The sequence below is a fragment of the Bufo gargarizans genome, chromosome 6, assembly GCF_014858855.1.
Source record: "Bufo gargarizans isolate SCDJY-AF-19 chromosome 6, ASM1485885v1, whole genome shotgun sequence".
In the NCBI taxonomy this organism is placed as follows: Eukaryota; Metazoa; Chordata; class Amphibia; order Anura; family Bufonidae; genus Bufo; species Bufo gargarizans.
This window is the reverse complement of record NC_058085.1, coordinates 23,538,237-23,564,798: the sequence shown is the minus strand read 5'-3', so window position 1 is coordinate 23,564,798 and position 26,562 is coordinate 23,538,237. Positions and strand designations below refer to the sequence as shown.

The window sequence follows — 26,562 nt, the reverse complement described above, 5'->3', positions numbered from 1 at the left end:
CCTTGTGGCTGCCCCCATACAGTGTAAGGTCTCCTTGTGGCCGCCCCCATACAGTATAACGTCTCCTTGTGGCCGCCCCCATACAGTATAACGTCTCCTTGTGGCCGCCCCCATACAGTATAACCTCTCCTTGTGGCCGGCCCCATACAGTATAACCTCTCCTTGTGGCCGGCCCCCATACAGTATAACGTCTCCTTGTGGCTGCCCCCATACAGTATAACGTCTCCTTGTGGCTGCCCCCATACAGTGTAACGTCTCCTTGTGGCCGCCCCCATACAGTATAACCTCTCCTTGTGGCCGCCCCCATACAGTATAACCTCTCCTTGTGGCCGGCCCCATACAGTATAACGTCTCCTTGTGGCTGCCCCCATACAGTATAACGTCTCCTTGTGGCTGCCCCCATACAGTGTAACGTCTCCTTGTGGCTGCCCCCATACAGTGTAACGCCTCCTTGTGGCTGCCCCCATACAGTATAACGCCTCATTGTGGCTGCCCGGCTGCCCCCATACAGTATAACGTCTCCTTGTGGCTGCCCCCATACAGTATAACGTCTCCTTGTGGCCCCAAGTGTTTTTTTCTTCTAAATGGGCATTTATCGCGATATATATCGTTATCGCGATAAATTTCTTAATATCGTTATCGTGGGAATATTTTTGATATCGTCCAACCCTACGCTGATCACTACACAAACCCACAGCGTCTAAACCCCTATAGCTATAAAGAGCCTGTAAGGCTCCCTACAGTGTCCTAGTAGCTAAATGTCCCCAGCAATAATAATGTCCTGGCTGTGTTACCAGTATTAAAGAGGACCTGTCACCGCTCCTTACATGCCTGTTTTATTAGCTTAATGCATTCCCCATGTAATAGCAATTATGGAGAATCTATTCTTATGGCTCTATGTTGGGAAGGCCATCTTAAAAGTCTGTACAGGCAGAAAATTGTGAAAAGCTGCAGACAACATGTAACATCCTATGGTCAGCTGTAATCCTGCCATCTACATCTTACTTATTATACAAGGATAAATCTTATAATACTGGTGGATAAAACAAGACTGAAGACAAGATTTACACAGCCTTCTACAAATCATAGGGGACATTTTAAGAGACCTTATCTCTATCTACCTGATCATCCTGTGGTACATTGTGATGTTCTTCTGAACCATCCTGTGGAAGAAGAGGACTGGGACATCTCTCTGGTGTTCTCATCTCTTCCTTTACTGTAGGAAACACATCCAGTGACTGAATTCATCCCTTACATACAGATAATGAGAGGACGTGTGTATTTAGTCATGTCTATTACCTGGTGATGTGAGGGGCCGGTGATCCTCCATTATGATGTCCTTGTACAGATCTTTGTGTCCTTCTAAATACTCCCACTCCTCCATGGAGAAATAAATGGTGACATCCTGACACCTTATAGGAACCTGACAACACAATGATACAGTCATCACCCAGATCCCTTCATAGCGTTCCTGTATAATGTCCCAGCATTCCCAGCAGTGTCACCTCTCCAGTCAGCAGCTCAATTATATTTTTTGTGAGTGCTAGGATCTTCTTTATATTGATTTCCTCATGTATCAGGGGGTGAGGTGGAGGCCCCATGATTGGGCTTCACTGTTCTGCTCCATCTTTCAGACACAGGGGCCTGACAGCGCTCACTAGAGGTCTTCTTCACTACTGTGTAGTCCTGGTTATAGAGAGACACAGTAATAACTATCACTCCATACATCTCCAGAGTCCCTCACCTCTCCAGTCATGTCCATCTGTTAGTAACATAGATAAGATGATGTAATGTGACATCATCAGAATCTCTCACCTCTCCAGTAAGCCAGAAGAGGATCTCTAGGGTGAGATTTATTATACTCTCCGCCATCTTGTCCCTGTCCATTCTTGTGGGGTCAATCAAGAGAAGGATCTTATATAGAAGATCTCCACTGAGCGGATCCTATATTGTAGGAATCTGAATGGAAAGTAGATGAGATGATTTAAAATCCTAAAAAATAAATAAAAAATCACATGTAAATTACAATAACTGGAGATAATAAGAGGAGACAACGGAGGAGATAATAAAGTGTAGATGTTGTGTTCTCGCTTTTTATAGTGATCGAAACATGTGTGATGTCAAGGCAGTTTCATGGTATGCCACACCTTTACATGACCCTACAGCCAATAGAAGATGTCATCAGTGATGCCACAGCATGTGACCACCATAGACCATCATATGCCTCAATAGTCAGGTGATATACACTCACCTAAAGAATTATTAGGAACACCATACTAATACGGTGTTGGACCACCTTTTGCCTTTAGAACTGCCTTAATTCTACGTAGCATTGATTCAACAAGGTGCTGATACCATTCTTTAGAAATGTTGGCCCATATTAATAGGATAGCATCTTGCAGTTGATGGAGATTTGAGGGATGCACATCCAGGGCACGAAGCTCCCGTTCCACCACATCCCAAAGATGCTCTATTGGGTTGAGATATGGTGACTGTGGGGGCTATTTTAGTACAGTGAACTCATTGTCATGTTCAAGAAACCAATTTTTCCAGTCTTCAACAGTCCAATTTTGGTGAGCTCGTGCAAATTGTAGCCTCTTTTTCCTATTTGTAGTGAAGACCCGGTTGGGTCTTCTGCTGTTGTAGCCCATCCGCCTCAAGCTTGTGCGTATTGTGCATATTGTGGCTTCACAAATGCTTTGCTGCATAGCTCGCTTGTAACGAGTGGTTATTTCAGTCAACATTGCTCTTCTATCAGCTTGAATCAGTCGGCCCATTCTCCTCTGACCTCTAGCATCAACAAGGCATTTTCGCCCACAGGACTGCCGCATACTGGATGTTTTTCCCTTTTCACACCATTCTTTGTAAACCCTAGAAATGGTTGTGCGTGAAAATCCTAGTAACTGACCAGATTGTGAAATACTCAGACTGGCCCGTCTTGCACCAACAACCATGCCACGCTCAAAATTGCTTAAATCACCTTTCTTTCCCATTCTGAAATTCAGTTTGGAGTTCAGGAGATTGTCTTGACCAGGACCACAGCCCTACATGCATTGAAGCAACTGCCATGTGATTGGTTGACTAGATAATTAATGAGAAATAGAACAGGTGTTCCTAATAATTCTTTAGGATAGTGTACATACCGCCATAGCTCCAAGGCTCCAACCAATATTGTCGTTGCAGTGATGTAAACGGACTGAAGGAGATCACAGGAGCCTCAGTGCTGGAGCAGTGGAGGATTCTACAGGTCCAAATCAGTGTAATTGTAAAACGCTGTGGAATATGTTGGCGATACATAAAGATTATTTCTATCTAGACAGACATTGGGTTGGCAGATTTGTTTTTTGGCAGCTCATCACAACCTCACAGATGTTGTAGTTTAATAGATTTATTTTTAACAAGCGACATGACGAAATACAGCTGGTCATTAAAGGGTTTCTCCGGCATGTACTCTTGATAGGTCTTTAATATGAGCTCAATGTAGAGGTCCAACTCCGAACACCCCCGGACAGTTGGCGCTTATACAGATACATACATATAAGGTTACACAATTTTTTTTATGACATGCTCATATATATAGCATTCAGATCCAGGTGCTGGTTTGAAAAATGTTGAATGTTTCCAATAAAGTTTATATAATTGCTGTGCTTCTTTATTGGGCTTCTCTAATGTATTTTTCGGACATATTATTCCCTCTTTCAGCTGCACAGCTAGATGCATTTCACTAAGAAACAAGGAACATATCACTTCTGTGAACGCTGCCATCACTGTAATGCTGTGATGTCCATTCCCTCACTTCACACTATGTTCGTTTTAAGCTCTGGACCTCGCAGAAAAGATAAGGAGGAGGAGTAAATCACACTTACAGAAAGGCAGGGGCAGAGGTGTTTCTAGTTTAAAACATTCGGGGCTTGGGCCCCAGATGTTTTGTCTCAGGTCCCAAATGTACTGCCTGCCAGATCGCCCCCCACAGCCGCTGGCACTCCGACCGCACTCTACAGATAGTTGTGCTGCCCACATCCTTCTACCTGTGCTATCATCGTATCAAGTGGAGCTGAGCACACCGCCATACACCAGATGACTTCTGAAACAAATTTTCCCACTGGGGACTTGTCTACACCAGGCGTTTTTTCATACTCCCAGGAACAGAATCCCAGGCGAGCAGAATCCTTGGTGCCCACAAGGGAGATGCCAAGTTTTTGTCTACTCCTAACATCTTGGATACCAAACAGGGACTTTGAACGTATTACCAAGAAATTGGTGAGTCTTGATTTGCACCTTACCACATTGGGTGAATATTTCAAAACCAACAGAGTACCTCGAGGGTTGAGGACACACTCACAACCCACTATGTATATGCATGATAGAGTTTCGCATCAAATATGAATCCGATGCTAATAAATTTGCACTGGATCTCATTTTGTTGAATATGGAATTTCTCCAAAAAGATTTGGTTGATACCACTGAAAAACAAGAATCCATACAGGCTACATTATGTTCCCTGTTGTCTACAGATGAATATCAGGACTATTTATCCAAATTTCAACCGTTGCTGGATAAACTAAGGACTGAAATACAGGACACCAAGCGTAGCAAATGGCAACGTGATGCGTCAGATTACAATACAGGGAAATGTTTATAATTGGACAATCAATCATCAGTCACAACAACGCACTCAAAAAGCTGGAAAGAAAATTCCTACTAGGGACTTGACCCAAATTCAACAAAACAATTCTACTACTGAGCCTTTTTTAGAGTATACAACGAATTAGTCAGGAAGAAACGAACGCGGCGTGGAGGACGAAAACGCCATCGCTACCAATATAAAAACAAGGAACAAAAGGCCACTGGTCAAAAAACGCAACTAAATGATGCTAGTATTGTGGTAAATATCTCTTCACATGTTTTATCAGACACACAATTGAATGTCTTGGCCAGGGGTCTAAGCTTTTGTACCAATAGTAACACGGATTGGTTACAACTCGAAGCGGATTTACATCAATTCTTCCGCAGACTGAAGCTTAGAACCTGGTTTTCAACACATTCATCTACGGGTAAAGTTTGTACTAATACTGAATTGAAATTGAGTGATTATAATTTGTTTAACAAAAGTGATTTTATTCCACCTGTGTCGTCCCCAGCGATTGATTTATTCATTGATGCGGTAATGAAAGATGTGAATACCTTGAAATTGAATGCAGAGAAAAGATTTATACATCCCAATATAACACAACTTGAGTGGCGTGCTATTGATGAGTTGGTCCATGACCACAGTCTCACCATCAAGCCTGCTGACAAAGGCGGTGCGATTGTGGTCATGGACACTCATCAGTACATTGCAGAAGCCAATAGACAGTTGGAAGACTGTGAGGTTTATCAGAAATTACACACTGACCCTAGATGGGATATTGAACGGAAGATACAGAGCTTGCTACAAGAGGCCAGCAACGCTGGCATCATTGATGACAAGCTCAAAGATTTCCTTTCAGTCTCACATCCCATGACACGGTTCCTATATCTATTGCCTAAGATTCACAAAAATCTCAAAACTCCCCCTGGGAGACCTATTGTCTCTGGTCGGGGATCCCTTTTGTCTAATCTCTCTATCTTTTTAGATAGGGTATTACGACAATATGCATTGTCAGCTGAATCTTATATTCAGGACACCTCTGATTTTCTTAATAAACTGGCAGAGATTACTTTACCATCGGATGCAATCTTAGCATCGTTAGACATTACCAGTTTATATACTTCAATTAGACATAATTTTGGTATTGAGGTGGTTACCAAGGCCCCTGACCCAGTCCACCCTTTCAGCCGAATGTAAGGACTTTATTTTACAACTTTTACATTTGGTGCTGACATGCAATTATTTTTTGTTTGGTGATTACTTTTATCTCCAGAGGAGACGTACATCTATGTATCGCCCCACTTCCGACATGTTCTGAAGTGGTGGCGATACATAGATTACATTTTTTTGATTTGGACTGGGTCGGAGGACTCACTTATGGAGTTCTTTCAATTTCTGAATACCATTGATGCAGACATTAAATTCACCTTGGAACATTCTAGTGAGCAAATACACTTTTTGGACACTGTTGTGACTGTTAAGGACCATGTGCTGTCAACGTGCTTGTATTGTAAGCCCACCGATCGCAAGACGCTATTAAGTTACAACAGTGCACATCCCAGAGCCATGGTTAAGTCCCTTCCTCTGAGCCAATTTTATCGTGCAAAGCGCATAGTGAGCAACAATGATGAGTTGTCAGATACTCAAACGCATGACACAGTCTTTTATAGATAGAGATTATCCTTTAGCTCTACTAAATGAACATCTCACTTCTATACAGGAGAAATCACGCATTGATCTTCTTAAAAAGAAGGACAAAAATAATAATAAACAAATGAAGAGAATTCCTCTAGTTACTGTCTACACAGAGGACAGCACACATGTTCGACAAATTATTTTAAAACACTGGCCTGTCTTGAGGAGTGGACATGGGGGAATTGAAGAATTTTTTCTTCCTCCCCTCATGTCATATAAGAGAGCCAGGAACCTTAAAGATAAATTAATCCACACTGATATAGGTCCACAAAAAGAATCTGGCCAGACCTTTTTACGCTGCCCCAAATTGGGAAGTTTCCCCTGCTTAAATTGTATAAATTGTCGATATATGCAGAAAGGCAGCTTCTTTCTGCATCCATTGACACAGAAAAAATATCATATCAAACATTATTTAACATGCGATTCCTCATTTGTCGTATACATTCTTTGGTGCCCATGTCAGTTACTATATGTTGGCGAGACCTCACTGGATTTTAAAAGTAGAATTAATCAGCACCGATATACTATTCGTAAAAAACGTATGGATCTTCCAGTTCCAAAACATTTCACTGACATGGGCCACAAAGAAAGGGACCTCAAATGTATGCTAGTTGATCATATTCCCACTCCCCGTGGGGGTGGCAATAGACACACTTTACTCAAAAAATGTGAGATTCGGTGGATTGCTAAATTAAACACATTGAGACCAAGGGTTAAATGTGGACTATAGGCCCTGGTTATTAACCTGAGTGGTCACATTTGGGATTCCTCTCGCCTGTTTCATTACAGAGTTGTATGTGGTAGTGCCCCTTGTTTATCAAACAAGGTGATCTTATACATTGTTTTTATTACCCTCAGGACTATGGTGAAGATTGGGCTTGTTTACGCCAGGAGTGAGCGGTGGAAGGCTAACCTACTGGATCATGATGGGACCTGAATTATTTGCATTACAAGTTCCTATATATTTTTTTTAATATACATCATAATTTTTCAAATTTTTGGTTGATATAATAATGATTGAGCCTTGTGCATTATTATTTTTCCTGTACCTAGCGCATGAATATGACTATGCACAGTATTACTATGGGGTATCTACGATGTCCATTTATGTGATCTGCATGTTCTGGTTAGATGTGTGGATATGTCCTTGGAGTCAGTAATATGAGAGAGATAGGTGACATTAAGGGTTTTTCAATGGGCCCTTATAAGATTGCCCCCGTAATCTAGAGGATGATCCCGGGTCTGTCATGTTGGATTTCCAGGAATGGTATCCCACGGACAGGGGGGATATTCCAGCTTGTGGTTTTGTGGTGACAACACGAGCCACATCAGTTGGGCTCCTCGTTAAGACTAGGGGGTATTGTAATAATAACCATCTGGATTAAACACTCAATTTGGTAATTGGCGGTACTACCGCGCATTATGTACCTTTGCTTCCCTTATAGTGACGGTACTTCCGTCTATTATGTCACCCTTTTGCCTCTCTGGCTGATCACTGACCCACATTCATATATTCTTAACATCGGAGCTATTATTTTGCTGATCGCAATGGGACTCTGTTAAGAGCCATGTTATGCTTGTGTACATTGGCGATTTCATGTGCCGGGTTACAGGAGTCACTTCGGCGATTATGTAACTTAGCACTTGTGAAGCACTTTGTAATCTTACAATGTCTCTGATGAGGCGTTTATACGTCTGATTACATGATCGGATACGCGATCATGTCTCCTGATGTGTTCGCAAGGCTATAGAATACTTGGAATCTTGTATTGCTCTCTGTGACGGAATACACCTAATCACATGATCGGATGTGCGATCACATGTCACGATCACATGTTCCAAGGTCCTTGGACATGCGCACTTTAATGATCGGCTTAACATGCAATCATGTGACCGGAGTGTTTTGAAATGGCCTCTGACATGCGTACTGCAATGTTTGATACGCCGTGATGAGATGGGTCGCACACTCCTGGGACCCATCTCATCATCTCACTGAAGGTACACCTGTACACTTTAGGTTATTAAGAAGACCTACACCTGTGTTTTTATTATCACAATTAGTATATTGTTTTATTTTTATGGTTATGTTGAATTTTCATGAGAAGGAATGATACCATATCATCACATTTAAGCTTGTTATAGGATGTGATTGTACAAATACATGGATAGTACTGTCTGTATTATTATTTTTGAATTTATTAACTTTGATGAATGTACTTGACTTGTTGATTATTTAATGATGTCAAGCTGCATAAATATGCACATTGCACTGCCCACTTCGTCACTGCTTGAGAAAGATCCCATTGAGCGGATCGAAACGTCGCGTGTCTGGTGAATAAAGCCGTTTTTCTACTTTTTACTACTTGGATGTGCTGTGGAATTATTATTTTTTTATACATTGGAGGTGGATCACCCCCACAGCCGCTGGCACTCCGACCGTACTCTACAGATAGTTGTGCTGCCCACATCCTTCTACCTGTGCTGCCTGCCAGATAGATACAATTGGAAGGCAATACAATTGAATCTAATGCATTGGAAGAGCTAAAGGACTTGTGAGGACATCACAGTCCATGTGATCAGTGATGAAGGGAGAGGATAAGGACCTGCAATAATGTCACCATCATGTGACCAGTGCAGGAGAGGATGGCGCTCTGCAGTGAAGAGAAGTCCTGGGGAAGAAACAGTGGTGAGGTCTGATACATGAGGAGAGGTAAGTGAAGGGAAAGATTTGGTGTGAGAGCAGAGTAATGGGGGGGGGGGGGGTTTGTGGTTATTTAACTGGGATTGTTTGTTAGGGCTGAAGGGAGGGATGTTATTTACATGGGACTGCATGTTGGAGAGGGGTGGATTGATGCCATTTACATGGGACTGAATGTTGGAGGTGGCTGGGGGAGGGAGTGATGTTATTTACATGGGACTGTATGTTGATAGTGGCTGTGACAGAGAGAGAGTGATGTTATTTACATGGGACTGAATGTTGAGGGGGTGATGTTGTTTACATGGGATTGCATGTTGGAGGTGGCTGGGGAGGGGGTGATGTTTTTTAATAAGCAATCTCTCTACAAACTCTCTTCTTGACCCCTTACAATCTTCCTTTCGCCCTCTTCACTCTACAGAAACTGCCCTTACTAAAGTGTCTAACAATCTCCTAACAGCAAAAATAAATAGTGATTATTCTCTACTGATTCTGCTGGATCTCTCGGCAGCGTTTAAAACCGAAGACTAAACTCCTTCTCACCATGCTCCACTCAATTAGCCTTAAGGACACTGCTCTCTCCTGGTTCTTTTACTATCTCTGGCCGCTACTATAGTGTATTATTCGCTGGCTCTTCTTCTCCTCTTACTATTGATGTTGGTGTTCCTCAGGGCTCAGTACTAGGTCCTATACTCTTCTCCCTCTACACAGCCCCCATCGGACAGACTATCAGTAGATTTGGCTTTCGATACCATCTATACGCTAACGACACCCAACTATACACTTCATCCCCTGACATCACCCCTGCTTTACTCCAAAACACCAGCAATTGTCTGTCAGCTGTCTCTAACATCATGTCCTCTCTGTATCCAAACCTGAATCTCTCTAAAACTGAACTTCTTGTCTTTCCCCCATCTACTAACCCACCTAAACTTGATATTTCAATTTCGGTCTGCAGCACTATCATAGCTCCTGTGCAACATGCCCGCTGTCTCGGGGCCACATTTGACTCTGATCTTTCCTTTGTTCCCCACATTCAATCACTTGCTCGCTCTCATCGTCTGCACCTCAAGGATATCGCCAGAATCCGCCCTTTTCTTACGGTGGAAATGGCAAAAACTCTTGTTGTTGCCTTGATTCATTCTCTTCTTGATTACTGCAACACATTACTAATCGGTCTCCCTCTCACTAAACTCTCCCCCTTCAGTGTCATGGTCTTACCTCCTTGCTGTTCCCTTCGTTTGACATGTGCTGGCGGCCATCTTGGTTTCTGGGTTTTCTTGTAGCCTCCCACCCTGCGGCTCCTCCTTCCCACTGGGAGGAGCTGGATGCCTAGCTCATATATATAGGAGGTCTGTGGCTTCAGTTCCTTGTTGGTCCTCCTGTGTTCACATGCTTCCAAGACTGCTGCTGCTTCTGGTTCCTGATCCTGGCCTCGTCTGACTACCCCGTTGGTTCCTGATTCCGGCTTCGTCTGACTACCCCGTTGGTTCCTGATTCCGGCTTCGTCTGACTACCCCGTTGGTTCCTGATTCCGGCTTCGTCTGACTACCCCGTTGGTTCCTGTTCCTGGCTTCGTCTGACTACCCTTCTGGTTCCTGACCTCTGTCTCCGCAAGACCCTGCTTCGGTTTAGCCATCCGTTCGGACTTTGCTACGGCTTGCTCTTCAATAAAACCTTCTTATTTTCCACTTATCTCTTGTTGTACGTCTGGTTCATGGTTCCATGACATTAGGACCAAGCCATGAATTCTGACGGTACAGGGCCACCCTCGCTACCTACGCTGGTTGCCAGACTTGATCAGCAGGATCACCTGTTGGGTCGGTTCGCTGTGGCGTTGCAAACCCTGCTTGAACGCACGGCTCATTTAGCTTCCGTTGCCGATGGGTCGGTTGTCGCTCCTGGGCCCGCTCCTACTGCCGCTCCGGTTGTTGCGCCAGAGTCTACCCTGACACCTGTTGCTGCGCCTGTGGTGTTTCAGGGTCTGACCGGTTCTGCCCCCCTTCCACAGCGCTTTGGGGGAGAGCCAACTCAGTGCCGAGGTTTCCTTAACCAGGTGGGCATTTACTTCGAGTTGCTGCCACATGCCTTTCCTACTGAGAGATCAAGGGTGGGCTTCTTGATCTCGCTGCTCTCGGACAAGGCCTTGGCCTGGGCCAGCCCTTTATGGGAGAACAACAATCCGGTGGTTGCCGAGTTTTCCGGTTTTGTTGCTTCTCTTCGGAAGGTATTCGATGTGCCGGCTCGTGCTGCCTCTGCTGCGAAGCTCCTTATGTCCATCAGACAGGGTTCACGATCCGTAGCTGAATACGCCATTGAGTTTCGTACCCTGGCAGCAGAGGTGGGCTGGAATAATGAGGCTCTGGTCGCTGCTTTCTCTCATGGTCTCTCGGATGCCTTGAAGGATGAGGTTGCAGCTAAGGACCTACCAGTGGAGCTCGAGTCTCTTATTTCTTTCCTGATTTTGATTGACACCAGACTCAGGGAGAGACCTTCCTTTAAGGAGAGCCTGCGGAGGTCTCCTAACAGATTGGCGCCTACGTTTGCTGTCCCACCCGTGCCTCCCTCTCCTCCCACGCCTCCTGGGGATGACTTGTCTGGGGGTGAACCCATGCAGCGGGGGTTTGCTCGCCTGTCTGAGGGGGAGAGGGTACTCCGGAGACGCGAGGGCCGATGCATGTACTGTGGTCTCGGTGGGCATTTTCGGTTGGCATGTCCGAACCGTCCGGGAGAACGCTCGCACCTGAGGTCCTGTCGGGGGCAGATCTTGGGTGGAGTCTCCTCGTCCCCGGTTTCCCGTGTTGACAAACCACTGATCACGGTTGTCCTCTCCTGGGTCGGGGGCTCGGTGACGACCCAGGCGTTGGTGGACTCTGGTGCTGGTGGTTTGTTCATTGATAGAGTGTTCGTTGCCGCCAATTCCATTCCTCTGCAGCCTCGAGGTTCCCCACTGGCTCTTGAGGCGATAGACGGCAGACCCCTTCTGCCGCCACACGTGACTCATGAGACCCTTCCAGTGGGGATGGCCATTGGTGCCGTTCACAGAGAGTCGGTCTGTCTCCAGGTTATTTCGTCTCCACACTACTCGGTGGTCTTGGGGTACCCCTGGCTCCAGAAGCATAATCCGACTTTCGATTGGAGATCGGTCGAGATCCTCTCGTGGTCACCGCAGTGTGGGGCTAGTTGCATCCATGGGCCTGTCAAGTTGCTGTGTACTTCCTCGGACTCTCTGTTGCCTCCTGAATACGAAGAGTACCGGGATGTATTCGATAAGGTGCGCGCGGTTGCCCTACCTCCGCACCGCCCATACGATTGTGCCATAGAGTTACAATCCGGTGCCGTTCCTCCTCGTGGCAAAGTCTATCCACTGTCGGTAGCGGAGAATGAGGCCATGGAGGAGTACGTGAGGGAGGCGCTTTCACGCGGACACATTCGCAAATCCTCGTCCCCGGCAGGGGCTGGATTTTTCTTTGTGAAAAAGAAGGGCGGCGAGTTGAGGCCTTGCATCGATTACAGGGGTCTCAATCGCATCACGATCAAGAACGCTTACCCGATACCCTTGATTTCCGAGCTGTTCGATCGCCTCAAAGGGGCCACGGTCTTTACCAAACTCGACCTGAGGGCGGCATATAACCTGGTAAGGATCAAGGCGGGCGATGAGTGGAAGACCGCGTTTAACACCAGGACCGGTCATTATGAATCCTTGGTTATGCCCTTTGGGTTGTGCAATGCGCCCGCAGTCTTCCAGGAATTCATCAACGATGTTTTCCGTGACCTGTTGCAGCAGTGTGTGGTGGTCTATTTGGATGACATCTTGGTATATTCTGCATCCATGGAGGCCCACATTCTGGATGTCAGACGAGTGTTGCAACGCTTACGAGAGAACAAGCTGTTCGGTAAGCTTGAGAAATGCGAATTTCACCGATCCCAGGTAACCTTCTTAGGTTACATCATTTCCGCTGAGGGGTTCTCCATGGATCCTGAGAAGGTTTCGGCTGTCTTACAGTGGCCCCAGCCCAGTGGGCTTCGTGCCCTGCAGCGCTTTTTGGGCTTCGCCAATTATTATCGGAAGTTCATCAGGGACTTTTCCATGCTAGCCAAGCCTCTCACGGATCTGACCAGGAAGGGCAGTAATCCTCAGGTCTGGCCGCTCGAGGCCATCCGAGCTTTTGAGGCTCTAAAGTCCGCCTTTGTGTCGGCTCCGATTCTGTCGCATCCCAACCCTGGGTTGCCTTTTGTCCTCGAGGTGGACGCGTCTGAGACGGGAGTAGGCGCCCTCCTGTCTCAGCGTAGAACACCAGAGGGTCCTCTGCTTCCTTGTGGGTTTTACTCCCGGAAACTGTCTTCCGCGGAGTGCAACTATCAGATTGGTGACAGGGAGTTATTGGCCATCGTGCAGGCCCTTAAAGAATGGAGGCACTTGCTCGAGGGCTCGGTGGTTCCGGTTCTCATCCTGACGGACCACAAGAATCTGACCTACCTCTCTGAGGCCAAGAGATTGACACCACGTCAGGCCAGATGGGCTCTGTTCTTGTCACGTTTTAATTACGTGGTCTCCTACCTACCCGGCTCCAAGAACATCAGAGCGGATGCCTTATCACGGCAGTACTCCGAGCTGTCCGGGGAGGAGTCGATTCCGACTACGGTCATACCCCCGAATCAGATCCTGGCCGCTATTCGCACCAGCCTGACTTCTCCTCTGGGTGAGCAGATTTTGGCGGCTCAATCTGGTGCTCCCTCTGGGAGACCCAACGGCAGATGTTTTGTGCCTGAGGAGTTGCGCACTCGGTTGTTGCGAACCTACCATAACTCCAAGGCCGCGGGGCACCCTGGAAAGAATCAGCTGTCCTGGGCGGTTTCACGTCTGTTCTGGTGGCCTTCTCTACGTTCCGACATCGCCGCATATGTAGCGGCATGCTCCGTTTGTGCCCAGAGTAAGTCCCCTCGGCACCTTCCGTTGGGCCTTTTGCAACCCATAGCCACCGGGGAGCGTCCATGGTCACACCTGGGGATGGATTTCATTGTGGACCTCCCTGCATCCCGAGGCCATACGGTCATTCTCATGATTGTGGATCGGTTTTCCAAAATGTGCCACTGTGTTCCTCTCAAGAAGTTACCCTCTGCACAAGAGTTGGCCTCGATTTTTGCCAGGGAGGTCTTCCGGTTGCACGGTTTGCCCAAGGAGATTGTGTCGGATCGGGGGAGTCAGTTTGTGTCCAGGTTCTGGCGCGCCTTTTGCTCCCAGTTGGGGATTCATCTCTCTTTCTCCTCGGCCTACCACCCTCAGTCCAATGGGGCCGCAGAACGATCCAATCAGGCCTTGGAGCAATTCCTTCGTTGCTATGTCTCCGATCACCAAGACAATTGGGTTGACCTCCTGCCTTGGGCTGAGTTTGCCAGGAACACGGCGGTGAACTCTTCCTCTGGGACGTCTCCCTTCATGGCCAATTATGGGTTCCAACCTGCCGTGTTACCGGAGGTATTCTCTCCCCAGGATATTCCGGCTGTGGAGGATCACCTTTCCGTCCTACGTGCTTCTTGGGTACAGATCCAGAGGTCCCTTGAGGTCTCTGCGCAGCGCCAGAAACTCCAGGCTGATCGCAGACGAGCGCCCGCTCCTTCCTACCAGGTCGGAGACCGCGTATGGTTGTCCACCCGCAACCTCAACCTTCGAGTGCCCACTCCCAAGCTGGCGCCTCGCTTTGTTGGTCCCTTCCGAGTGCTTCGCAGGGTAAACCCGGTAGCCTATGCCCTTGCGCTTCCTCCTGGCATGCGGATCTCCAACGTGTTTCATGTCTCCCTGTTGAAGCCACTGGTGTGTAATCGTTTCACTTCCTCGATTCCTCGGCCTCGTCCGGTCCAAGTGGGCAATCGTGAGGAGTATGAGGTGAGCAATATCCTGGACTCACGCCTGGTCCGCGGCCGGGTGCAGTTTTTGGTCCATTGGCGTGGTTATGGTCCAGAGGAGCGTTCCTGGGTTCCCTCCGCAGATGTCCATGCTCCTGTCTTGCTCCGAGCCTTCCACGCACGCTTCCCTCAGAAACCGTTCCTTACTCCGCGGAGGAGGGGCCCTTGAGGGGGAGGTACTGTCATGGTCTTACCTCCTTGCTGTTCCCTTCGTTTGACATGTGCTGGCGGCCATCTTGGTTTCTGGGTTTTCTTGTAGCCTCCCACCCTGCGGCTCCTCCTTCCCACTGGGAGGAGCTGGATGCCTAGCTCATATATAGGAGGTCTGTGGCTTCAGTTCCTTGTTGGTCCTCCTGTGTTCACATGCTTCCAAGACTGCTGCTGCTTCTGGTTCCTGATCCTGGCCTCGTCTGACTACCCCGTTGGTTCCTGATTCCGGCTTCGTCTGACTACCCCGTTGGTTCCTGATTCCGGCTTCGTCTGACTACCCCGTTGGTTCCTGATTCCGGCTTCGTCTGACTACCCCGTTGGTTCCTGTTCCTGGCTTCGTCTGACTACCCTTCTGGTTCCTGACCTCTGTCTCCGCAAGACCCTGCTTCGGTTTAGCCATCCGTTCGGACTTTGCTACGGCTTGCTCTTCAATAAAACCTTCTTATTTTCCACTTATCTCTTGTTGTACGTCTGGTTCATGGTTCCATGACATTCAGTCTGTTCTAAATGCTGCAGCCAGGCTCATCTATCCATACAACTGCTACACTGATGCTACTATCCTGTGCCAGTCACTTCACTGGTTGCCCATCCACCACAGAATACAGTTCAAACATCTCACTCTTACCCACAAAGCTCTCCACAGTGCTGCACCTCCATAAATCCCCTCCCTCATCTCCATCTACCACCCTACACGTGCTCTCCATGCTGTTAGCGACCTAAGATTATTAACCTTCATAATTCGTACCTCTCACTCCCGTAATCAAGTTCTCGAGCTGCACCTACTCTCTGGAATACTCTGCCCTGGAATATCAGGTCAATTCACAACTTCTCCACCTTCAAACATCTCCTCCACCAACTCCTCTGGCCTAAACTCCATCCTCTAGCAGTCCCAATCCCGAAGTAGATCGTCCGGCACCACTCCTGTCAGTTCATTAATGGCTTGAATCCTACTTATCACAATCAACTACCTTATGTGTCACCCCCCAATTCCTCATAGATTGTAAGCTCTTGCGAGCAGGGCCCTGACTCCTAGTGTTTCAGTTGTATATTAGCCAGTTACTTTTGTTTTGTACACGAACCCTATGAATTTGTAAAGCGATGCGGAATATGATTGTGATATATAAATATTATTATTATTGATATTATTTACATGGGTCTGTATATTGGAGGGGCTGATGAATTATAATTTTACTAAAGGGGGGAATATAACTACTGGGGCACTCTAGGGGGCAGTATAAATACTGGGGGCTATGTGAGGGCATTATTAATACTGGAGGGCTATTCTACTAATGGAGGCACTCTTGGGGAGCAGGAAAGATGAGAAAAGGCATGCAGCAAAGGTCAGACAGATGCTGGTGGTAGGGGACTCTATTATTAGGAGGACAGACAGGGTCATCTGTCACCGAGACTGTGAATGCCAAACAGTGTGTTCTCTTCTGGGTGCTCGAGTTCGGCATATTGCGGATCGTATTGACAGATTGCTGGGTGGGGCGGGGGTAGACCCGGCGGTCATGGTACACATTGGCACCAATGACAAAGTCAGGGGCAGATGGAAGGTCCTTAAAAATGATTTTAGAGAACTAGGAGAGAAGCTCAAGTCCAAGACCTCCAAGGTAGTGTTTTCAGAAATACTACCAGTGCAACGAGCATCACCAGAGAGACAGTGGGAGCTTAGGGAGTTAAAGGGATTCTATCACCTTGTTTTAGCCTATAGAGCTGCGGACATTCACGGCTAGACCGCCGCTAGCATGTCCGCAATATACCTGTCCCATAGCACTGTGTGCTTTTTATTTTTTAGATATGTAAATGAGCCTGGTAAGGAGCCCAAGGGGCTGTACTAACCTTCTTGGAGCCCAAATTACAAAAAACAAAATGGCTGCACACCGTTATATATACAAACAATAAAGCTAAGAAATGGGGGGTCATTCTAGTTAAAAGTGGTACAATACCGACTATAAATGAGTAATGGAAGCTCTTAGCGCACATATGTGTCGGGCCCATCTACCAGGCGTCAATGTGGCTTCCGCAGATGGGTCCCTATCACTAAATATACTGCCTCACTTTGGATTTGGAGCACTTGGAGCCCAGTCACGCCCCCTGTGAAGGAGCCCAGCACCGCCTGCGTCCTCCGAATCTCCTCCTTGCTCATAGTTAGATCGCCGCGAGCTCGCGCATGCGCAGTGCCGGCATAGTGTTCCTTCCCTGTGCTGGCGTCAGCTTCAGGGAAGCAACTGCGCATCGTGAGATTACGGCGATCTAACTTTGTGAGCAAGGAGGAGATTCGGAGGACGAAGGCAGTGCTGGGCTCCAAGAAGGTTGCCAAAAGCCAGGTATGTGCAAGCTGTTAATCTATCCATGAGACAGATAACAGCCAGCATACCTTACAATGGCAGCCTTGTGCACTATAAGATATTCCAAAACAGCTCTTGGATGGCTTAGGTGGACCTGCACACCTAGATCAATATCATTAGGGCAAAAATGTTTTCCGATTGTCCCAACATAATATTCAATAACCTTTCTATACAGTTTTGTCATGTAAAAACTAATTTGCATAAACATGGACATATGGGAAAGACATGCAAATGAGCATAATCTGCCCTGTTTTTCAGCTGTCATAAGACTATGAAAACCAATAGATGGCGCTATTGAGTTATGAACAGCTCCATCTATTGGTTTCACAGTCTTATGAGAAGACTAATAGTTTTGTCAGAAGACTATGAAACCAATAGATGGCGCTGTTCAAAACTCAATAGCGCCATCCATTGGTTTCATAGTATTCTGACAAGAATATTAGACTATGAGTTTTATGATAAGCTTATTAGTGTAGCCTTTTGCATGGAAAATTTGCAATAAAAATTTGCGATTAGAATATTCTGGATCTACACTGCTCTAGTCCACGTCTCTATCTCGTGGATATGTCTTCTAGATAACGCCCCCTGTTCCAGTCCACGTCTCTGTCTTCTACAGTCAGGTCCATAAATATTGGGACATTAACCCAATTCTAACATTTTTGGCTCTATACACCACCACAATGGATTTGAAATGAAATGAACAAGATGTGCTTTAACTGCAGACTGTCAGCTTTAATTTGAGGGTATTTACATCCAAATCAGGTAAACGGTGTAGGAATTACAACAGTTTGCATATGTGCCTCCCACTTGTTAAGGGACCAAAAGTAATGGGACAATTGGCTTCTCAGCTGTTCCATGGCCAGGTGTGTGTTAGTCCCTCATTATCCCAAATACAATGAGGAGATAAAAGGTCCAGAGTTCATTTCAAGTGTGCTATTTGCATTTGAAATCTATTGCTGTCAACTTTCAAGATGAGATCCAAAGAGCTGTCACTATCAGTGAAGCAAGCCATCAGGCTGAAAAAACAAAACAAACCCATTAGAGAGATAGCAAAAACATGGCCAAAACAACTGTTTGAAACATTCTTAAAAAGAAGGAATGCACCAGTGAGCTCAGCAACACCAAAAGACCCGGAAGACCACGGAAAACAACTGTGGTGGATGACCAAGGAATTCTTTCCCTGGTGAAGAAAACACCCTTCACAACAGTTGGCCAGATCAAGAACACTCTCCAGGAGGTAGGTGTATGTGTGTCAAATTCACCAGAGTGAATATAGAGGGTTCACCACAAGATGTAAACCATTGGTGAGCCTCAAAAACAGAAAGGCCAGATTAGAGTTTGCCAAACGACATCTAAAAAAGCCTTCACAGTTCTGGAACAACATCCTATGGACAGATAATACCAAGATCAACTTGTACCAAAGTGATAGGAAGAGAAGAGCATGGAGAAGGAAAGGAACTGCTCATGACTCAGTGGAGCATGGTGGTGGTAGTGTCATGGCGGGGCATGTATGGCTGCCAATGGAACTGGTTCTCTTGTATTTATTGATGATGTGACTGCTGACAAATGCAGCAGGATGAATTCTGAACTGTTTCGGGCAATATTATCTGCTCATATTCAGCCAAATGCTTCAGAACTCATTAGACGCCGCTTCACAGTGCAGATGGACAATGACTCGAAGCATACTGCAAAAGTAACCAAAGAGTTTTTTAAGGGAAAGAAGTGGAATGTTATGCAATGGCCAAGTCAATCACCTGACCTGAATCCGGTTGATCATGCACTTCACTTGCTGAAGACAAAACTGAAGGGAAAATGCCCCAAGAACAAGCAGGAACTGAAGACAGTTGCAGTAGAGACCTGGCAGAGCATCACCAGGGATGAAACCCAGCATCTGGTGATGTCTATGCGTTCCAGACTGCAGGCTGTAATTGACTGCAAAGGATTTGCAACCAAGTATTAAAAAGTGAAAGTTTGATTTAAGATGAGCTACATAGTATTATTAGAATTCCACGGGGACTACGTATGCTTACACGTCCCACCTTCTTTAAAGACAACCCAGAATACTGCAAGAAGTTTGAGCAGATTTTAAACAAATGCTCTTTTGACATTATGACTCTCACGTTAATGTATCTACAGACGACAATGACAGACTCCAAAGACAAGATACGCTCCATTGAAACTCAACTACAAGGGGTGATGCCCAAGGATGAATATACTAAACTTCAAGAAAAGAAGACTTTCTCCATCCTAATGGAAAGACGCAAGGAGATAGAATCCTCTAAAAAGAAGAAGATCCTTAGAGACATGGAAGACTATCGGAACAACAGAGTATACAATTGGCTGGATACAACCAATCGCAACCGACGACCAGGTAGCAGAACATCTTTGGTTGATTCTCAGCAGTCGAACTCTGGTGAGGAATCCAGACAACGAGATCGCCCAAATGACCAGCAGAGGCCCAGGAGTGTCCGAAGAGGCCAAAGGTTGGCACAACTACCAACCCAACAAACATCATCAATCACCACACGCTCACAGGTAATTCTCGCTGACTCTCAACCTGAATCTCTGGTGATCAACTTCTCTTCAATCTCTTTGGGTCCAGCAGAACTGGACCTTCTACAAAAAGGTCAGTTTTTCTGTCCTTCTTACCGTTTGAACATGTTTCAGTTGTATTTAGACCTCCAACGCTTCTACAGGAATATTCATCTCAGAACACATTCCCCCCCCCCCCCCTCTATCTCTTCCCTTTTTTCTCCTCTGGTAGTCCTTTTAACCCCCCCACCCCCTTTATACTGTATTGGTGTACTGACTATTTATACTGATAGATTGTACTAGAAATTACTTCACTAAACCTTTTTCTTTATTCTTTCTACATCTTCTTTCTCTTTGATATATCCATTTTTCTGACATTATCTGCATTTGGCTTATAGGGTTTACACTAGGGTTGTTGCGGGCATCGAAATTTCGTTACCCAATCGATACTTTTGTCCCGGTATCGATACGATACTGGGATTTCCATTTTTTCGATACTGGGCTGCGCTTCTGCGCAGTCTAGTATCTCTGAACATGAGCGCGCTGCTATCGGCGCAGTCATGTTCTCTCTGCAGCACGGGGAGAAGGAAGCTGTCCTCCTCCCTCCTCCCCCCTGTGCTGCTGCCACCAATGAGAAGAGAGGGGCGGAGGAGGGGCGTGCGCACTGCGCCACCAATGATACGACCTTTCCTACACAGAGCAGCGCCCAGAGATGTCTCAGCACTCACCATTATTCCTGAGCGCCGCTCCGTTCGCCTGCTGTGCCCCATTACTGTCTCCTCTCCTGCTCCATATGCTAATTACTATCGGAGCGATGGGGAGGAGACATCAGCTTCACTAGTGGGCGTTCCTTCTCCCCGCACTGCGATTGGACAGCGCTACAGACAGGGAGAAGGAACGCCCACTAGTGAAGCTGAGGTCTCCTCCCCATCGCTTTGATAGTAATTAGCATATGGAGCAGGAGAGGAGACAGTAATGGGGCACTGCGGGCGAACGGAGCGGCGCCCAGGACGAATACTAGGTGCTGGGACATCGCTGGGCGCCGCTCTGTGTAGCCTGATACTTAGTCTGGACCCAGGAAAAGTAGTCAGTCAGTCTTTAACACAATACAGGAGGCGGGTGCCGGTAGCAGAATCGCATTGCCGGCACCCTGCCCCTGACAGGGAGATGCGATCAGCGGCAGTTAACCCCTCAGGTGCGGCACCTGAGTGGTTAATTTCCGCTGATCTGCCAGTACCTGCCTCCTGTATTAAGGGGTAATTATCATTAGTGGCAAAGTGTGCCCCCCCTACCCCCCACCCCATTAAAATCATTGATGGCACAGTGCGCCAGCCCCTCTCAACCCCCCTAGTATTAAAATCATTGGTGGCAGTGGCCACAGGGTCCTCTCCCCTCCCCCTCATTGGTGGTGCAGTGGCAGCTTCTGATCGGAGCCCCAGCTGTGTAAGCCTGGGGCTCCGATCGGTTATCATGGCAGCCAGGACGCTACAGAAGCCCTGGCTGCCATGGTAACATCCCTGATGCTGTGTGCACAAAGCACAGAGCAGCAGGGACAGTGTGAAGTCCTATTCACCCTGATAGAGATCTATCAGGCTGAATAGGACAAGGGATGAAAGATCCCAGGTTCTAGCCCCTAAGGGGGGAAATAGTTATTAAATAAAAAGTGTAAAAAAAAAACCCCCCACCAGAATATTAAGTATAAATCACCCCCCTTTTCCCAATTTCACATATAAAATGTATAAATAATAAACACATTACATATCGCCACGTCAGAAAAGTCCCAACTATTAAAATATAAAACAAATCTATGCGGTGAACGCCGGAACAGAAAAAAGAAATAAAAACTGCGCGATTCGCCATTTTTTTTAAATGCGGAATGCACGTGGCTTTTTTGGTTTATTTTTTTCGCGTGGTATTGAATGGTATGGAGTATCGCAACCGAATGAAAAATTTGGTATCGCAATAACTCTAGTTCACACCTTCTCATTCTATACTAAACCTGCCACAAAGCTTCATAATGCGCTCCACAGGCGATCCCCTTCCGGCCGATGGAACGCACTTCTGGTTTGGATGCGTTCCACCGCCTGATTCACTTCCGGTAGTTGGAACGCATCGCGTTCAACGTGCACTCAAGCAGACATTACATCACAGTATATAAAGGGGGCATCTGGCGGTCTTTAGGTACACCTTTCTCCTTTAGGTGCTATATGCACCATTCTACTTGGTGTGAACACCCTCCTTATCCTGGATACCGACTGCGGCATAGGTAAGTCTCACTAATGGGGATCAAGGCCTGCATATGAAGTTCTTATTAGATAAACAGGGACAACTTGATACGCCACATCCAATTGGGTTGTGACTTCTATTGATTACTCCACCGCACTTGTCTGCAAGGTTAATATTGTTATCTAGGTGTACTGTTTTGTCTCTGTTATCTCATATACAATATTGAAGTGGGAGAATTGTCCTCTTCCTTAATGGTCTTTCATTGAACATTGATCCATCTACCACCATTACGGAGGATTAAGTACCTGACAAGTAGATGAGGCGACCACCGGACAATCAATGTAGTCATAGCACCTTAAATCACGCAGTCAATACCCGGGCAGATAGGTCCTAGTCTGCAATTAGGACCACAATATCTCAGTCCCATATTATAGTATGGACCCAGCGATCTGACGTAAACATGTAGTATATACTCAGCATTTGCCCTATATTGTATAACTCAACGCTCTGTGTCTTATGTTATGTACTCCGCATTCTATTGTAACCATGTACTATATACTCAGCATTCTGGTGTTGCCGTGCATTATGTACTCAGCATCAAAAACTTCCAATTGGGTTTTTTCGTCCCCTTGTGTTTTTCGCCTGTGGTGGTATAGCCTTCTGGACATTCAGTTGGCTAGAGATATCAACTATGACCCACAAATGAATATGTTACCATTTTGAAAGCTTAACGATATGTGACTGTTGATGGGATTGTGAATATACTCCAGAATAATACCTGCTACGAAGTAGATAGCCATTTTATTATATTACATAAGTCTTGTATAGGATTTATTAGTTATTTCTTTTTTAATTTTTCTATGTTTTGATGAATTCTGTTATATTATAATCGCAGTGTCTGGCGAAGGCCTACGCACCAAAAACTTTAACACGAACTGCCACATGTCTCCTCAATGTACTCAGCAAATAAAAGCATTCCAATTAAAGATCATCTGCTGCGATTTTTAATTAATTATTATTCTGTCCCATTACTTTAGGTTCCTTAACAAGTGGGAGGCACTAGAGTTGTTGCGATACCAAATTTTTGATCCGGTTTCGATACCATGAAAAGTATTGCGATACTCGATACCATGCGAAAAAAAATAAACCAAAAAAGCCACGTGCATTCCGCATCTTAAAAAAAAATGGCGAATCACGCAGTTTTTTTTATCTGTTCAGGCGTTCACCGCATAGATTTTTTAAAATATTTTAATAGTTTGGAATTTTCTGATGTGGCGAGATAAAATGTATAAAAAATAAACATTACATATGTGAAATTGGGAAAGGGGGTGATTCATACTTAAAATTTTGGTGTTTTTTTTTTAAAGTTTTTTATTTATTTATTTTTTACACTTTTTATTTAATAACTTTCTCCCCCTTAGGGGCTAGAACCTGGGATTTTTTTCATCCCTTGTCCTATTCACCCTGATAGAGCTCTATCAGGGTGAATAGGACCTCACACTGTCCCTGTGGATAGAGCACAGAGCATCAGGGATGTTACCATGGCAGCCAGAGCTTCAGTAGTGTCCTGGCTGCCATGGTAACCGATCGGAGCCCCAGGCTTACACAGCTGGGGCTCCGATCAGAAGCTGCCACTGCACCACCAATGAGGGGGAGGGGAGAGGACCCTGTGGCCACTGCCACCAATGATTTTACTACTGGGGGGTTGAGAGGGGCCGGCGCACTGTGCCACCAATGATTTTGATGGGGTGGGGGGAGGACGCACTGCGCCACAAATGATAATTACCCCTTAATACAGGAGGCAGGTACTGGCAGATCAGCGGCAGTTAACCCAGCAATGCGATTATGCTGCCGGCACCCGCCTCCTGTATTATGTGATAAAGACTGAATAACTACTTTTCCTGGGTCCAGACTTTAAGTATTAGGCTACACAGAGCGGCGTCCCAGCACTTACTATTAGTCCTGGGTGCCGCTCCGTTCGCCCGCATTGCCCTATTACTATCTCCTCTCCATATGCTAATTACTATCAGAGCAATGGTGAGGAGACATCAGCTTCTCTAGTGGGCGTTCCTTCTCCCTGGCTGTAGCACTGTCCAATCGCAGAGCAGCGCAGGGAGAAGGAACGCCCACTAGAGAAACTGATGTCTGCTCCCCATTGCTCCGATAGTAATTAGCATGTGGAGCAGGAGAGGAGACAGCCGCTCTTTGTAGGAAAGGTCGTATCATTGGTGGCGCAGTGCGCCCGCCCCTCTCTTCTCATTGGTGGCAGCGGCACAGGGGGAGGGAGACACTGCTTCCTTCTCCCCTGTGCTGCTGAGAGGACATGAGCGCGCTGACAGCAGCCCGTTCATGTTCAGAGATACTAGACTACGCAGCAGAGCAGCCCAGTATAGAAAAAATGGAAAACCCGGTATCGTATGGAAACCGGGACAAAAGTATCGATTGGGTAACGAAATTTCGATACCCGCAACAACCCTAGGAGGCACATATGGAAACTGTTGTAATTCCTGCACCATTCACCTGATTTGGATGTAAATACCCTCAAATTAAAGCTGACAGTCTGCAGGTAAAGCACATCTTGTCTGTTTCATTTCAAATCCATTGTGGAGGTGTATAGAGCCAAAAATGTTAGAATTGTGTCCATGTCCCAATATATATGAACCTGACTGTATATAACGCTCCCTGCTCCAGTCCACGTCTCTGACATCTCCTGGATATGTCTTCTATATAACGTCCCCTGTTCCAGTCCACGTCTCTGAGATCTCCTGGATATGTCTTCTATATAACGCCCCCTCCTCCAGTCCACGTCTCTGAGATCTCCTGGATATGTTTTCTATATAACGCCCCCTCCTCCAGTCCACGTCTCTGAGATCTCCTGGATATGTCTTCTATATAACACCCCCCTCCTCCAGTCCACATCTCTGAGATCTCCTGCATATGTCTTCCATATAACACCCCCTCCTCCAGTCCACGTCTCTGTGATCTCCTGGATATTCTATATAACGCCCCCTCCTCCAGTCCACGTCTCTGAGATCTCCTGGATATGTCTTCTATATAACACCCCCTCCTCCAGTCCACGTCTCTGAGATCTCCTGGATATGTCTTCTATCTAACGCCCCCTCCTCCAGTCCACGTCTCTGAGATCTCCTGGATATGTCTTCTATATAACGTCCCCTCCTCCAGTCCACGTCTCTGGATATGTCTTCTATATAACGCCCCCTGCTCCAGTCCACGTCTCTGAGATCTCCTGGATATGTCTTCTATATAACGCCCCCTCCTCCAGTCCACGTCTCTGAGATCTCCTGGATATGTCTTCTATATAACGCCCCCTGCTCCAGTCCACGTCTCTGAGATCTCCTGGATATGTCTTCTATATAACGTCCCCTCCTCCAGTCCACATCTCTGAGATCTCCTGGATATGTCTTCTATATAACGCCCTCTCCTCCAGTCCACATCTCTGACATCTCCTGGATATGTCTTCTATATAACGCCCCCTGTTCCAGTCCACATCTCTGAGATCTCCTGGATATGTCTTCTATATAACGCCCTCTACTCTAGTCCATGTCTCTGAGATCTCCTGGATATGTCTTCTATATAACGCCCGCTACTCCAGTCCACATCTCTGAGATCTCCTGGATATGTCTTCTATATAACGCCCCCTGCTCCAGTCCACGTCTCTGAGATCTCTTGGATAGGTCTTCTATATAACACCCCCTGCTCCAGTCCACGTCTCTGAGATCTCCTGGATATGTCTTCTATATAACGCCCCCTGCTCCAGTCCACGTCTCTGAGATCTCCTGGATATGTCTTCTATATAACGCTCCCTGCTCCTGGCTTTTGTTGCACCTGAGGAAGGCCGCACTTGAAATGCATTGTATACTAGAACCAACCTCTTGTGATTTGTATGTTATGTTATTATCTTTAGGCTGGTGTCCTGCCCCAGAAGCTGCGTCTTTACCTCCTGCTTCATGTTCTCTGGAGTTTGTAGATTAGGCTGAGTTCACACCTCAGTTATTTGATCAGTTATTTCCATCAGTTATTGTGAGACAAAACCTGGTGCGGGAGAAAACCACAGAACAAGTGCAGATCTTCCCATTACACCTGATCTCCGAGTCGCTTCACTGCTGGTCTGGGCTCAATAACTGAAGGAAATAACTGCAGTGTGAACTTGGCCTTAAGGGCGGATGGAGCTGTGTATCTCTGTGGCTGTGGAGCCTTATATGTGTGGCTGTGATGAGTGCTCCACTTACCTGGGGGCAGGCGTGTCCTCCTCTGACAACCCTTCACTATGGAGCCTCCTGGGCTGTAATTTCTAC

The 26,562-nt window shown here is 46.5% G+C and overlaps 2 protein-coding genes and 1 long non-coding RNA gene across 3 annotated transcripts in view; 1 reads left to right on the top strand and 2 right to left on the bottom strand.

Annotated features, from left to right (window-relative positions):
* The window catches only part of LOC122940391, a 1,778,572-nt gene that overhangs the window by 24,577 nt on the left and 1,727,433 nt on the right, over window positions 1–26,562 (bottom strand). The window lies entirely within an intron of this gene.
* Window positions 1–26,562, top strand: part of LOC122940426 (oocyte zinc finger protein XlCOF6.1-like) — a 273,710-nt gene that overhangs the window by 128,411 nt on the left and 118,737 nt on the right. The window lies entirely within an intron of this gene.
* Window positions 1,363–26,562, bottom strand: LOC122940500. Its single transcript, XR_006390324.1, has 4 exons — window positions 26,497–26,562; window positions 1,816–1,959; window positions 1,506–1,686; window positions 1,363–1,423 (listed from the first exon to the last, which is right to left on the bottom strand). It is a non-coding gene; the product is annotated as an uncharacterized LOC122940500 (long non-coding RNA).